The sequence below is a fragment of the Pipistrellus hanaki genome (genome assembly GCF_964339955.1).
Source record: "Pipistrellus hanaki genome assembly, chromosome: 8".
In the NCBI taxonomy this organism is placed as follows: Eukaryota; Metazoa; Chordata; class Mammalia; order Chiroptera; family Vespertilionidae; genus Pipistrellus; species Pipistrellus hanaki.
The window spans coordinates 2,930,656-2,943,449 of NC_140510.1; positions in this window are offsets into that span (position 1 = coordinate 2,930,656).

The following is a 12,794-nucleotide window of genomic DNA, read 5'->3' on the forward strand; positions in this document are numbered from 1 at the left end:
TTACTTAAAGGAGACTAGAGTGGTAAATGTGTGTTATACAAGGCAGAATACCATTGAAATGAGAAAGAAACACGTTCGGCAGCTTTGGAAAGCCTTACACTTCACTGAAATGTAGTACTACACTCTATAACACAGTTGAGAGACAATGTTCCCGAGCTGCCTCAGTTCATAACAGTGTGTAGGAAGTTGTTTGATAAAGTGGGCAAAGCTTATACTTGGACCAGAAGGCAGAATATAGGAAACTACATGAAAACATGGATAATTCAGAGAAAATGACTGTAAACAGAAGAGAACTTGTGTAGAACAGCTCAAAGAGATTCTCCAAGTCAGTTCTTAGTGTAGAAAAGGTAGCTAAGATCCAGAAAATCCTTAATTCGAGTTAAGATCACGTGAAACACGGTATGAATCCTATATTCTTTACTTAAAGGAGACTAAAGTGGTAAATGTGTGTTATACAAGGCAGAATACCATTGAAATAGAGAAAGAAACACGTTCGTCAGCTTTGGAAAGCCTTACACTTCACTGAAATATAGTAGTACACTCTGTAAAACAGTTGAGAGACAATGTTCCTGAGCTCCCTCAGTTCATAAGAGTGTGTAGGAAGTTGTTTGATAAAGTGGGCAAAGCTTATACTTGAACCAGAAGGCAGAATATAGGAAACTACATGAAAACATGGATAATTCAGAGAAAATGACTGTAAACAGATGAGAACTTGCGTAGAACAGCTCAAAGAGATTCTCCAAGTCAGTTCTTAGTGTAGAAAAGGTAGCTAAGATCCAGGAAATCCTTAATTCGAGTTAAGATCACGTGAAACACGGTATGAATCCTATATTCTTTACTTAAAGGAGACTAGGGTGGTAAATGTGTGTTATAATAGGCAGAATACCATCGAAATAGAGAAAGAAACACGTTCGGCATCTTTGGAAAGCCTTACACTTCACTGAAATGTAGTACTACACTCTATAACACAGTTGAGAGACAATGTTCCCGAGCTGCCTCAGTTCATAACAGTGTGTAGGAAGTTGTTTGATAAAGTGGGCAAAGCTTATACTTGGACCAGAAGACAGAATATAGGAAACTACGTGAAAACATGGATAATTCAGAGAAAATGACTGTAAACAGATGAGAACTTGTTTAGAACAGCTCAAAGAGATTCTCCAAGTCAGTTCTTAGTGTAGAAAAGGTAGCTAAGATCCGGGAAATCCTTAATTCAAGTTAAGATCACATGAAACACTGTATGAATCCTATATTCTTTACTTAAAGGAGACTAGAGTGGTAAATGTGTGTTATACAAGGCATAATTCCATTGAAATGAGAAAGAAACAGGTTTGGTAGCTTTGGACAGCCTTACACTTCACTGAAATGTAGTACTACACTCTATGACACAGTTGAGAAACAATGTTCCCGAGCTGCATCAAATCATAAGAGTGTGTAGGAAGTTGTTTGATAAAGTGGGCAAAGCTTATACTTGGACCAGAAGGCAGAATATAGGAAACTACATGAAAACATGGATAATTCAGAGAAAATGACTGTAAAGAGATGAGAACTTGTTTAGAACTGCTCAAAGAGATTCTCCAAGTCAGTTCTTAGTGTAGAAAAGGTAGCTAAGATCCGGGAAATCCTTAATTCGAGTTAAGATCACATGAAACACTGTATGAATCCTATAGTCTTTACTTAAAGGAGACTAGAGTGGTAAATGTGTGTTATACAAGGCAGAATACCATTGAAATAGAGAAAGAAACACGTTCGGCAGCTTTGGAAAGCCTTACACTTCACTGAAATGTAGTAGTACACTCTGTAACACAGTTGAGAGACAATGTTCCTGAGCTCCCTCAGTTCATAAGAGTGTGTAGGAAGTTGTTTGATAAAGTGGGCAAAGCTTATACTTGAACCAGAAGGCAGAATATAGGAAACTACATGAAAACATGGATAATTCAGAGAAAATAACCGTAAACAGATGAGAATTTGTGTAGAACAGCTCAAAGGGATTCTCCAAGGCAGTTCTTAGTGTAGAAAAGGTAGCTAAGATCCGGGAAATCCTTAATTCGAGTTAAGATCACATGAAACACTGTATGAATCCTATATTCTTTACTTAAAGGAGACTAGAGTGGTAAATGTGTGTTATACAAGGAAGAATACCATTGAAATGAGAAAGAAACACGTTCGGCAGCTTTGGAAAGCCTTACACTTCACTGAAATGTAGTACTACACTCTATAACACAGTTGAGAGACAATGTACCCGAGCTGCCTCAGTTCATAACAGTGTGTAGGAAGTTGTTTGATAAAGTGGACAAAGCTTATACTTGGACCAGAAGGCAGAATATAGGAAACTACATGAAAACATGGATAATTCAGAGAAAATGACCGTAAACAGATGAGAACTTGCGTAGAACAGCTCAAAGAGATTCTCCAAGTCAGTTCTTAGTGTAGAAAAGGTAGCTAAGATCCAGGAAATCTTTAATTCGAGTTAAGATCACGTGAAACACGGTATGAATCCTATATTCTTTACTTAAAGGAGACTAGGGTGGTAAATGTGTGTTATAATAGGCAGAATACCATCGAAATAGAGAAAGAAACACGTTCGGCAGCTTTGGAAAGCCTTACACTTCACTGAAATGTAGTAGTACACTCTGTAATACAGTTGAGAGACAATGTTCCTGAGCTCCCTCAGTTCATAAGAGTGTGTAGGAAGTTGTTTGATAAAGTGGGCAAAGCTTATACTTGAACCAGAAGGCAGAATATAGGAAACTACATGAAAACATGGATAATTCAGAGAAAATGACTGTAAACAGATGAGAACTTGTGTAGAACAGCTCAAAGAGATTCTCCAAGTCAGTTCTTAGTGTAGAAAAGGTAGCTAAGATCCAGGAAATCCTTAATTCGAGTTAAGATCACGTGAAACACGGTATGAATCCTATATTCTTTACTTAAAGGAGACCAAGGTGGTAAATGTGTGTTATACAAGGCAGAATACCATCGAAATAGAGAAAGAAACACGTTCGGCATCTTTGGAAAGCCTTACACTTCACTGAAATGTAGTACTACACTCTATAACACAGTTGAGAGACAATGTTCCCGAGCTGCCTCAGTTCATAACAGTGTGTAGGAAGTTGTTTGATAAAGTGGGCAAAGCTTATACTTGGACCAGAAGACAGAATATAGGAAACTACGTGAAAACATTGATAATTAAGAGAAAATGACTGTAAACAGATGAGAACTTGTGTAGAACAGCTCAAAGAGATTCTCCAAGTCAGTTCTTAGTGTAGAAAAGGTAGCTAAGATCCGGGAAATCCTTAATTCGAGTTAAGATCACATGAAACACTGTATGAATCCTATAGTCTTTACTTAAAGGAGACTAGAGTGGTAAATGTGTGTTATACAAGGCAGAATACCATTGAAATAGAGAAAGAAACACGTTCGGCAGCTTTGGAAAGCCTTACACTTCACTGAAATGTAGTAGTACACTCTGTAACACAGTTGAGAGACAATGTTCCTGAGCTCCCTCAGTTCATAAGAGTGTGTAGGAAGTTGTTTGATAAAGTGGGCAAAGCTTATACTTGAACCAGAAGGCAGAATATAGGAAACTACATGAAAACATGGATAATTCAGAGAAAATAACCGTAAACAGATGAGAACTTGTGTAGAACAGCTCAAAGGGATTCTCCAAGGCAGTTCTTAGTGTAGAAAAGGTAGCTAAGATCCGGGAAATCCTTAATTCGAGTTGAGATCACATGAAACACTGTATGAATCCTATATTCTTTACTTAAAGGAGACTAGAGTGGTAAATGTGTGTTATACAAGGCAGAATACCATTGAAATGAGAAAGAAACACGTTCGGCAGCTTTGGAAAGCCTTACACTTCACTGAAATGTAGTACTACACTCTATAACACAGTTGAGAGACAATGTTCCCGAGCTGCCTCAGTTCATAACAGTGTGTAGGAAGTTGTTTGATAAAGTGGGCAAAGCTTATACTTGGACCAGAAGGCAGAATATAGGAAACTACATGAAAACATGGATAATTCAGAGAAAATGACCGTAAACAGATGAGAACTTGCGTAGAACAGCTCAAAGAGATTCTCCAAGTCAGTTCTTAGTGTAGAAAAGGTAGCTAAGATCCAGGAAATCCTTAATTCGAGTTAAGATCACGTGAAACACGGTATGAATCCTATATTCTTTACTTAAAGGAGACTAGGGTGGTAAATGTGTGTTATAATAGGCAGAATACCATCGAAATAGAGAAAGAAACACGTTCGGCAGCTTTGGAAAGCCTTACACTTCACTGAAATGTAGTAGTACACTCTGTAATACAGTTGAGAGACAATGTTCCTGAGCTCCCTCAGTTCATAAGAGTGTGTAGGAAGTTGTTTGATAAAGTGGGCAAAGCTTATACTTGAACCAGAAGGCAGAATATAGGAAACTACATGAAAACATGGATAATTCAGAGAAAATGACTGTAAACAGATGAGAACTTGTGTAGAACAGCTCAAAGAGATTCTCCAAGTCAGTTCTTAGTGTAGAAATAGTAGCTAAGATCCGGGAAATCCTTAATTCGAGTTAAGATCAAATGAAACACTGTATGAATCCTATATTCTTTACTTAAAGGAGACTAGAGTGGTAAATGTGTGTTATACAAGGCAGTATTCCATTGAAATGAGAAAGAAACAGGTTCGGTAGCTTTGGACAGCCTTACACTTCACTGAAATGTAGTACTACACTCTATGACACAGTTGAGAAACAATGTTCCCGAGCTGCATCAAATCATAAGAGTGTGTAGGAAGTTGTTTGATAAAGTGGGCAAAGCTTATACTTGGACCAGAAGGCAGAATATAGGAAACTACATGAAAACATGGATAATTCAGAGAAAATGACTGTAAACAGAAGAGAACTTGTGTAGAACAGGTCAAAGAGATTCTCCAAGTCAGTTCTTAGTGTAGAAAAGGTAGCTAAGATCCAGAAAATCCTTAATTCGAGTTAAGATCACGTGAAACACGGTATGAATCCTATATTCTTTACTTAAAGGAGACTAAAGTGGTAAATGTGTGTTATACAAGGCAGAATACCATTGAAATAGAGAAAGAAACACGTTCGGCAGCTTTGGAAAGCCTTACACTTCACTGAAATATAGTAGTACACTCTGTAAAACAGTTGAGAGACAATGTTCCTGAGCTCCCTCAGTTCATAAGAGTGTGTAGGAAGTTGTTTGATAAAGTGGGCAAAGCTTATACTTGAACCAGAAGGCAGAATATAGGAAACTACATGAAAACATGGATAATTCAGAGAAAATGACTGTAAACAGATGAGAACTTGCGTAGAACAGCTCAAAGAGATTCTCCAAGTCAGTTCTTAGTGTAGAAAAGGTAGCTAAGATCCAGGAAATCCTTAATTCGAGTTAAGATCACGTGAAACACGGTATGAATCCTATATTCTTTACTTAAAGGAGACTAGGGTGGTAAATGTGTGTTATAATAGGCAGAATACCATCGAAATAGAGAAAGAAACACGTTCGGCATCTTTGGAAAGCCTTACACTTCACTGAAATGTAGTACTACACTCTATAACACAGTTGAGAGACAATGTTCCCGAGCTGCCTCAGTTCATAACAGTGTGTAGGAAGTTGTTTGATAAAGTGGGCAAAGCTTATACTTGGACCAGAAGACAGAATATAGGAAACTACGTGAAAACATGGATAATTCAGAGAAAATGACTGTAAACAGATGAGAACTTGTTTAGAACAGCTCAAAGAGATTCTCCAAGTCAGTTCTTAGTGTAGAAAAGGTAGCTAAGATCCGGGAAATCCTTAATTCAAGTTAAGATCACATGAAACACTGTATGAATCCTATATTCTTTACTTAAAGGAGACTAGAGTGGTAAATGTGTGTTATACAAGGCATAATTCCATTGAAATGAGAAAGAAACAGGTTTGGTAGCTTTGGACAGCCTTACACTTCACTGAAATGTAGTACTACACTCTATGACACAGTTGAGAAACAATGTTCCCGAGCTGCATCAAATCATAAGAGTGTGTAGGAAGTTGTTTGATAAAGTGGGCAAAGCTTATACTTGGACCAGAAGGCAGAATATAGGAAACTACATGAAAACATGGATAATTCAGAGAAAATGACTGTAAAGAGATGAGAACTTGTTTAGAACTGCTCAAAGAGATTCTCCAAGTCAGTTCTTAGTGTAGAAAAGGTAGCTAAGATCCGGGAAATCCTTAATTCGAGTTAAGATCACATGAAACACTGTATGAATCCTATAGTCTTTACTTAAAGGAGACTAGAGTGGTAAATGTGTGTTATACAAGGCAGAATACCATTGAAATAGAGAAAGAAACACGTTCGGCAGCTTTGGAAAGCCTTACACTTCACTGAAATGTAGTAGTACACTCTGTAACACAGTTGAGAGACAATGTTCCTGAGCTCCCTCAGTTCATAAGAGTGTGTAGGAAGTTGTTTGATAAAGTGGGCAAAGCTTATACTTGAACCAGAAGGCAGAATATAGGAAACTACATGAAAACATGGATAATTCAGAGAAAATAACCGTAAACAGATGAGAATTTGTGTAGAACAGCTCAAAGGGATTCTCCAAGGCAGTTCTTAGTGTAGAAAAGGTAGCTAAGATCCGGGAAATCCTTAATTCGAGTTAAGATCACATGAAACACTGTATGAATCCTATATTCTTTACTTAAAGGAGACTAGAGTGGTAAATGTGTGTTATACAAGGCAGAATACCATTGAAATGAGAAAGAAACACGTTCGGCAGCTTTGGAAAGCCTTACACTTCACTGAAATGTAGTACTACACTCTATAACACAGTTGAGAGACAATGTACCCGAGCTGCCTCAGTTCATAACAGTGTGTAGGAAGTTGTTTGATAAAGTGGACAAAGCTTATACTTGGACCAGAAGGCAGAATATAGGAAACTACATGAAAACATGGATAATTCAGAGAAAATGACCGTAAACAGATGAGAACTTGCGTAGAACAGCTCAAAGAGATTCTCCAAGTCAGTTCTTAGTGTAGAAAAGGTAGCTAAGATCCAGGAAATCTTTAATTCGAGTTAAGATCACGTGAAACACGGTATGAATCCTATATTCTTTACTTAAAGGAGACTAGGGTGGTAAATGTGTGTTATAATAGGCAGAATACCATCGAAATAGAGAAAGAAACACGTTCGGCAGCTTTGGAAAGCCTTACACTTCACTGAAATGTAGTAGTACACTCTGTAATACAGTTGAGAGACAATGTTCCTGAGCTCCCTCAGTTCATAAGAGTGTGTAGGAAGTTGTTTGATAAAGTGGGCAAAGCTTATACTTGAACCAGAAGGCAGAATATAGGAAACTACATGAAAACATGGATAATTCAGAGAAAATGACTGTAAACAGATGAGAACTTGTGTAGAACAGCTCAAAGAGATTCTCCAAGTCAGTTCTTAGTGTAGAAAAGGTAGCTAAGATCCAGGAAATCCTTAATTCGAGTTAAGATCACGTGAAACACGGTATGAATCCTATATTCTTTACTTAAAGGAGACCAAGGTGGTAAATGTGTGTTATACAAGGCAGAATACCATCGAAATAGAGAAAGAAACACGTTCGGCATCTTTGGAAAGCCTTACACTTCACTGAAATGTAGTACTACACTCTATAACACAGTTGAGAGACAATGTTCCCGAGCTGCCTCAGTTCATAACAGTGTGTAGGAAGTTGTTTGATAAAGTGGGCAAAGCTTATACTTGGACCAGAAGACAGAATATAGGAAACTACGTGAAAACATTGATAATTAAGAGAAAATGACTGTAAACAGATGAGAACTTGTGTAGAACAGCTCAAAGAGATTCTCCAAGTCAGTTCTTAGTGTAGAAAAGGTAGCTAAGATCCGGGAAATCCTTAATTCGAGTTAAGATCACATGAAACACTGTATGAATCCTATAGTCTTTACTTAAAGGAGACTAGAGTGGTAAATGTGTGTTATACAAGGCAGAATACCATTGAAATAGAGAAAGAAACACGTTCGGCAGCTTTGGAAAGCCTTACACTTCACTGAAATGTAGTAGTACACTCTGTAACACAGTTGAGAGACAATGTTCCTGAGCTCCCTCAGTTCATAAGAGTGTGTAGGAAGTTGTTTGATAAAGTGGGCAAAGCTTATACTTGAACCAGAAGGCAGAATATAGGAAACTACATGAAAACATGGATAATTCAGAGAAAATAACCGTAAACAGATGAGAACTTGTGTAGAACAGCTCAAAGGGATTCTCCAAGGCAGTTCTTAGTGTAGAAAAGGTAGCTAAGATCCGGGAAATCCTTAATTCGAGTTGAGATCACATGAAACACTGTATGAATCCTATATTCTTTACTTAAAGGAGACTAGAGTGGTAAATGTGTGTTATACAAGGCAGAATACCATTGAAATGAGAAAGAAACACGTTCGGCAGCTTTGGAAAGCCTTACACTTCACTGAAATGTAGTACTACACTCTATAACACAGTTGAGAGACAATGTTCCCGAGCTGCCTCAGTTCATAACAGTGTGTAGGAAGTTGTTTGATAAAGTGGGCAAAGCTTATACTTGGACCAGAAGGCAGAATATAGGAAACTACATGAAAACATGGATAATTCAGAGAAAATGACCGTAAACAGATGAGAACTTGCGTAGAAAAGCTCAAAGAGATTCTCCAAGTCAGTTCTTAGTGTAGAAAAGGTAGCTAAGATCCAGGAAATCCTTAATTCGAGTTAAGATCACGTGAAACACGGTATGAATCCTATATTCTTTACTTAAAGGAGACTAGGGTGGTAAATGTGTGTTATAATAGGCAGAATACCATCGAAATAGAGAAAGAAACACGTTCGGCAGCTTTGGAAAGCCTTACACTTCACTGAAATGTAGTAGTACACTCTGTAATACAGTTGAGAGACAATGTTCCTGAGCTCCCTCAGTTCATAAGAGTGTGTAGGAAGTTGTTTGATAAAGTGGGCAAAGCTTATACTTGAACCAGAAGGCAGAATATAGGAAACTACATGAAAACATGGATAATTCAGAGAAAATGACTGTAAACAGATGAGAACTTGTGTAGAACAGCTCAAAGAGATTCTCCAAGTCAGTTCTTAGTGTAGAAATAGTAGCTAAGATCCGGGAAATCCTTAATTCGAGTTAAGATCAAATGAAACACTGTATGAATCCTATATTCTTTACTTAAAGGAGACTAGAGTGGTAAATGTGTGTTATACAAGGCAGTATTCCATTGAAATGAGAAAGAAACAGGTTCGGTAGCTTTGGACAGCCTTACACTTCACTGAAATGTAGTACTACACTCTATGACACAGTTGAGAAACAATGTTCCCGAGCTGCATCAAATCATAAGAGTGTGTAGGATGTTGTTTGATAAAGTGGGCAAAGCTTATACTTGGACCAGAAGGCAGAATATAGGAAACTACATGAAAACATGGATAATTCAGAGAAAATGACTGTAAACAGAAGAGAACTTGTGTAGAACAGCTCAAAGAGATTCTCCAAGTCAGTTCTTAGTGTAGAAAAGGTAGCTAAGATCCAGAAAATCCTTAATTCGAGTTAAGATCACGTGAAACACGGTATGAATCCTATATTCTTTACTTAAAGGAGACTAAAGTGGTAAATGTGTGTTATACAAGGCAGAATACCATTGAAATAGAGAAAGAAACACGTTCGGCAGCTTTGGAAAGCCTTACACTTCACTGAAATATAGTAGTACACTCTGTAAAACAGTTGAGAGACAATGTTCCTGAGCTCCCTCAGTTCATAAGAGTGTGTAGGAAGTTGTTTGATAAAGTGGGCAAAGCTTATACTTGAACCAGAAGGCAGAATATAGGAAACTACATGAAAACATGGATAATTCAGAGAAAATGACTGTAAACAGATGAGAACTTGCGTAGAACAGCTCAAAGAGATTCTCCAAGTCAGTTCTTAGTGTAGAAAAGGTAGCTAAGATCCAGGAAATCCTTAATTCGAGTTAAGATCACGTGAAACACGGTATGAATCCTATATTCTTTACTTAAAGGAGACTAGGGTGGTAAATGTGTGTTATAATAGGCAGAATACCATCGAAATAGAGAAAGAAACACGTTCGGCATCTTTGGAAAGCCTTACACTTCACTGAAATGTAGTACTACACTCTATAACACAGTTGAGAGACAATGTTCCCGAGCTGCCTCAGTTCATAACAGTGTGTAGGAAGTTGTTTGATAAAGTGGGCAAAGCTTATACTTGGACCAGAAGACAGAATATAGGAAACTACGTGAAAACATGGATAATTCAGAGAAAATGACTGTAAACAGATGAGAACTTGTTTAGAACAGCTCAAAGAGATTCTCCAAGTCAGTTCTTAGTGTAGAAAAGGTAGCTAAGATCCGGGAAATCCTTAATTCAAGTTAAGATCACATGAAACACTGTATGAATCCTATATTCTTTACTTAAAGGAGACTAGAGTGGTAAATGTGTGTTATACAAGGCATAATTCCATTGAAATGAGAAAGAAACAGGTTTGGTAGCTTTGGACAGCCTTACACTTCACTGAAATGTAGTACTACACTCTATGACACAGTTGAGAAACAATGTTCCCGAGCTGCATCAAATCATAAGAGTGTGTAGGAAGTTGTTTGATAAAGTGGGCAAAGCTTATACTTGGACCAGAAGGCAGAATATAGGAAACTACATGAAAACATGGATAATTCAGAGAAAATGACTGTAAAGAGATGAGAACTTGTTTAGAACTGCTCAAAGAGATTCTCCAAGTCAGTTCTTAGTGTAGAAAAGGTAGCTAAGATCCGGGAAATCCTTAATTCGAGTTAAGATCACATGAAACACTGTATGAATCCTATAGTCTTTACTTAAAGGAGACTAGAGTGGTAAATGTGTGTTATACAAGGCAGAATACCATTGAAATAGAGAAAGAAACACGTTCGGCAGCTTTGGAAAGCCTTACACTTCACTGAAATGTAGTAGTACACTCTGTAACACAGTTGAGAGACAATGTTCCTGAGCTCCCTCAGTTCATAAGAGTGTGTAGGAAGTTGTTTGATAAAGTGGGCAAAGCTTATACTTGAACCAGAAGGCAGAATATAGGAAACTACATGAAAACATGGATAATTCAGAGAAAATAACCGTAAACAGATGAGAATTTGTGTAGAACAGCTCAAAGGGATTCTCCAAGGCAGTTCTTAGTGTAGAAAAGGTAGCTAAGATCCGGGAAATCCTTAATTCGAGTTAAGATCACATGAAACACTGTATGAATCCTATATTCTTTACTTAAAGGAGACTAGAGTGGTAAATGTGTGTTATACAAGGCAGAATACCATTGAAATGAGAAAGAAACACGTTCGGCAGCTTTGGAAAGCCTTACACTTCACTGAAATGTAGTACTACACTCTATAACACAGTTGAGAGACAATGTACCCGAGCTGCCTCAGTTCATAACAGTGTGTAGGAAGTTGTTTGATAAAGTGGACAAAGCTTATACTTGGACCAGAAGGCAGAATATAGGAAACTACATGAAAACATGGATAATTCAGAGAAAATGACCGTAAACAGATGAGAACTTGCGTAGAACAGCTCAAAGAGATTCTCCAAGTCAGTTCTTAGTGTAGAAAAGGTAGCTAAGATCCAGGAAATCTTTAATTCGAGTTAAGATCACGTGAAACACGGTATGAATCCTATATTCTTTACTTAAAGGAGACTAGGGTGGTAAATGTGTGTTATAATAGGCAGAATACCATCGAAATAGAGAAAGAAACACGTTCGGCAGCTTTGGAAAGCCTTACACTTCACTGAAATGTAGTAGTACACTCTGTAATACAGTTGAGAGACAATGTTCCTGAGCTCCCTCAGTTCATAAGAGTGTGTAGGAAGTTGTTTGATAAAGTGGGCAAAGCTTATACTTGAACCAGAAGGCAGAATATAGGAAACTACATGAAAACATGGATAATTCAGAGAAAATGACTGTAAACAGATGAGAACTTGTGTAGAACAGCTCAAAGAGATTCTCCAAGTCAGTTCTTAGTGTAGAAAAGGTAGCTAAGATCCAGGAAATCCTTAATTCGAGTTAAGATCACGTGAAACACGGTATGAATCCTATATTCTTTACTTAAAGGAGACCAAGGTGGTAAATGTGTGTTATACAAGGCAGAATACCATCGAAATAGAGAAAGAAACACGTTCGGCATCTTTGGAAAGCCTTACACTTCACTGAAATGTAGTACTACACTCTATAACACAGTTGAGAGACAATGTTCCCGAGCTGCCTCAGTTCATAACAGTGTGTAGGAAGTTGTTTGATAAAGTGGGCAAAGCTTATACTTGGACCAGAAGACAGAATATAGGAAACTACGTGAAAACATTGATAATTAAGAGAAAATGACTGTAAACAGATGAGAACTTGTGTAGAACAGCTCAAAGAGATTCTCCAAGTCAGTTCTTAGTGTAGAAAAGGTAGCTAAGATCCGGGAAATCCTTAATTCGAGTTAAGATCACATGAAACACTGTATGAATCCTATAGTCTTTACTTAAAGGAGACTAGAGTGGTAAATGTGTGTTATGCAAGGCAGAATACCATTGAAATAGAGAAAGAAACACGTTCGGCAGCTTTGGAAAGCCTTACACTTCACTGAAATGTAGTAGTACACTCTGTAACACAGTTGAGAGACAATGTTCCTGAGCTCCCTCAGTTCATAAGAGTGTGTAGGAAGTTGTTTGATAAAGTGGGCAAAGCTTATACTTGAACCAGAAGGCAGAATATAGGAAACTACATGAAAACATGGATAATT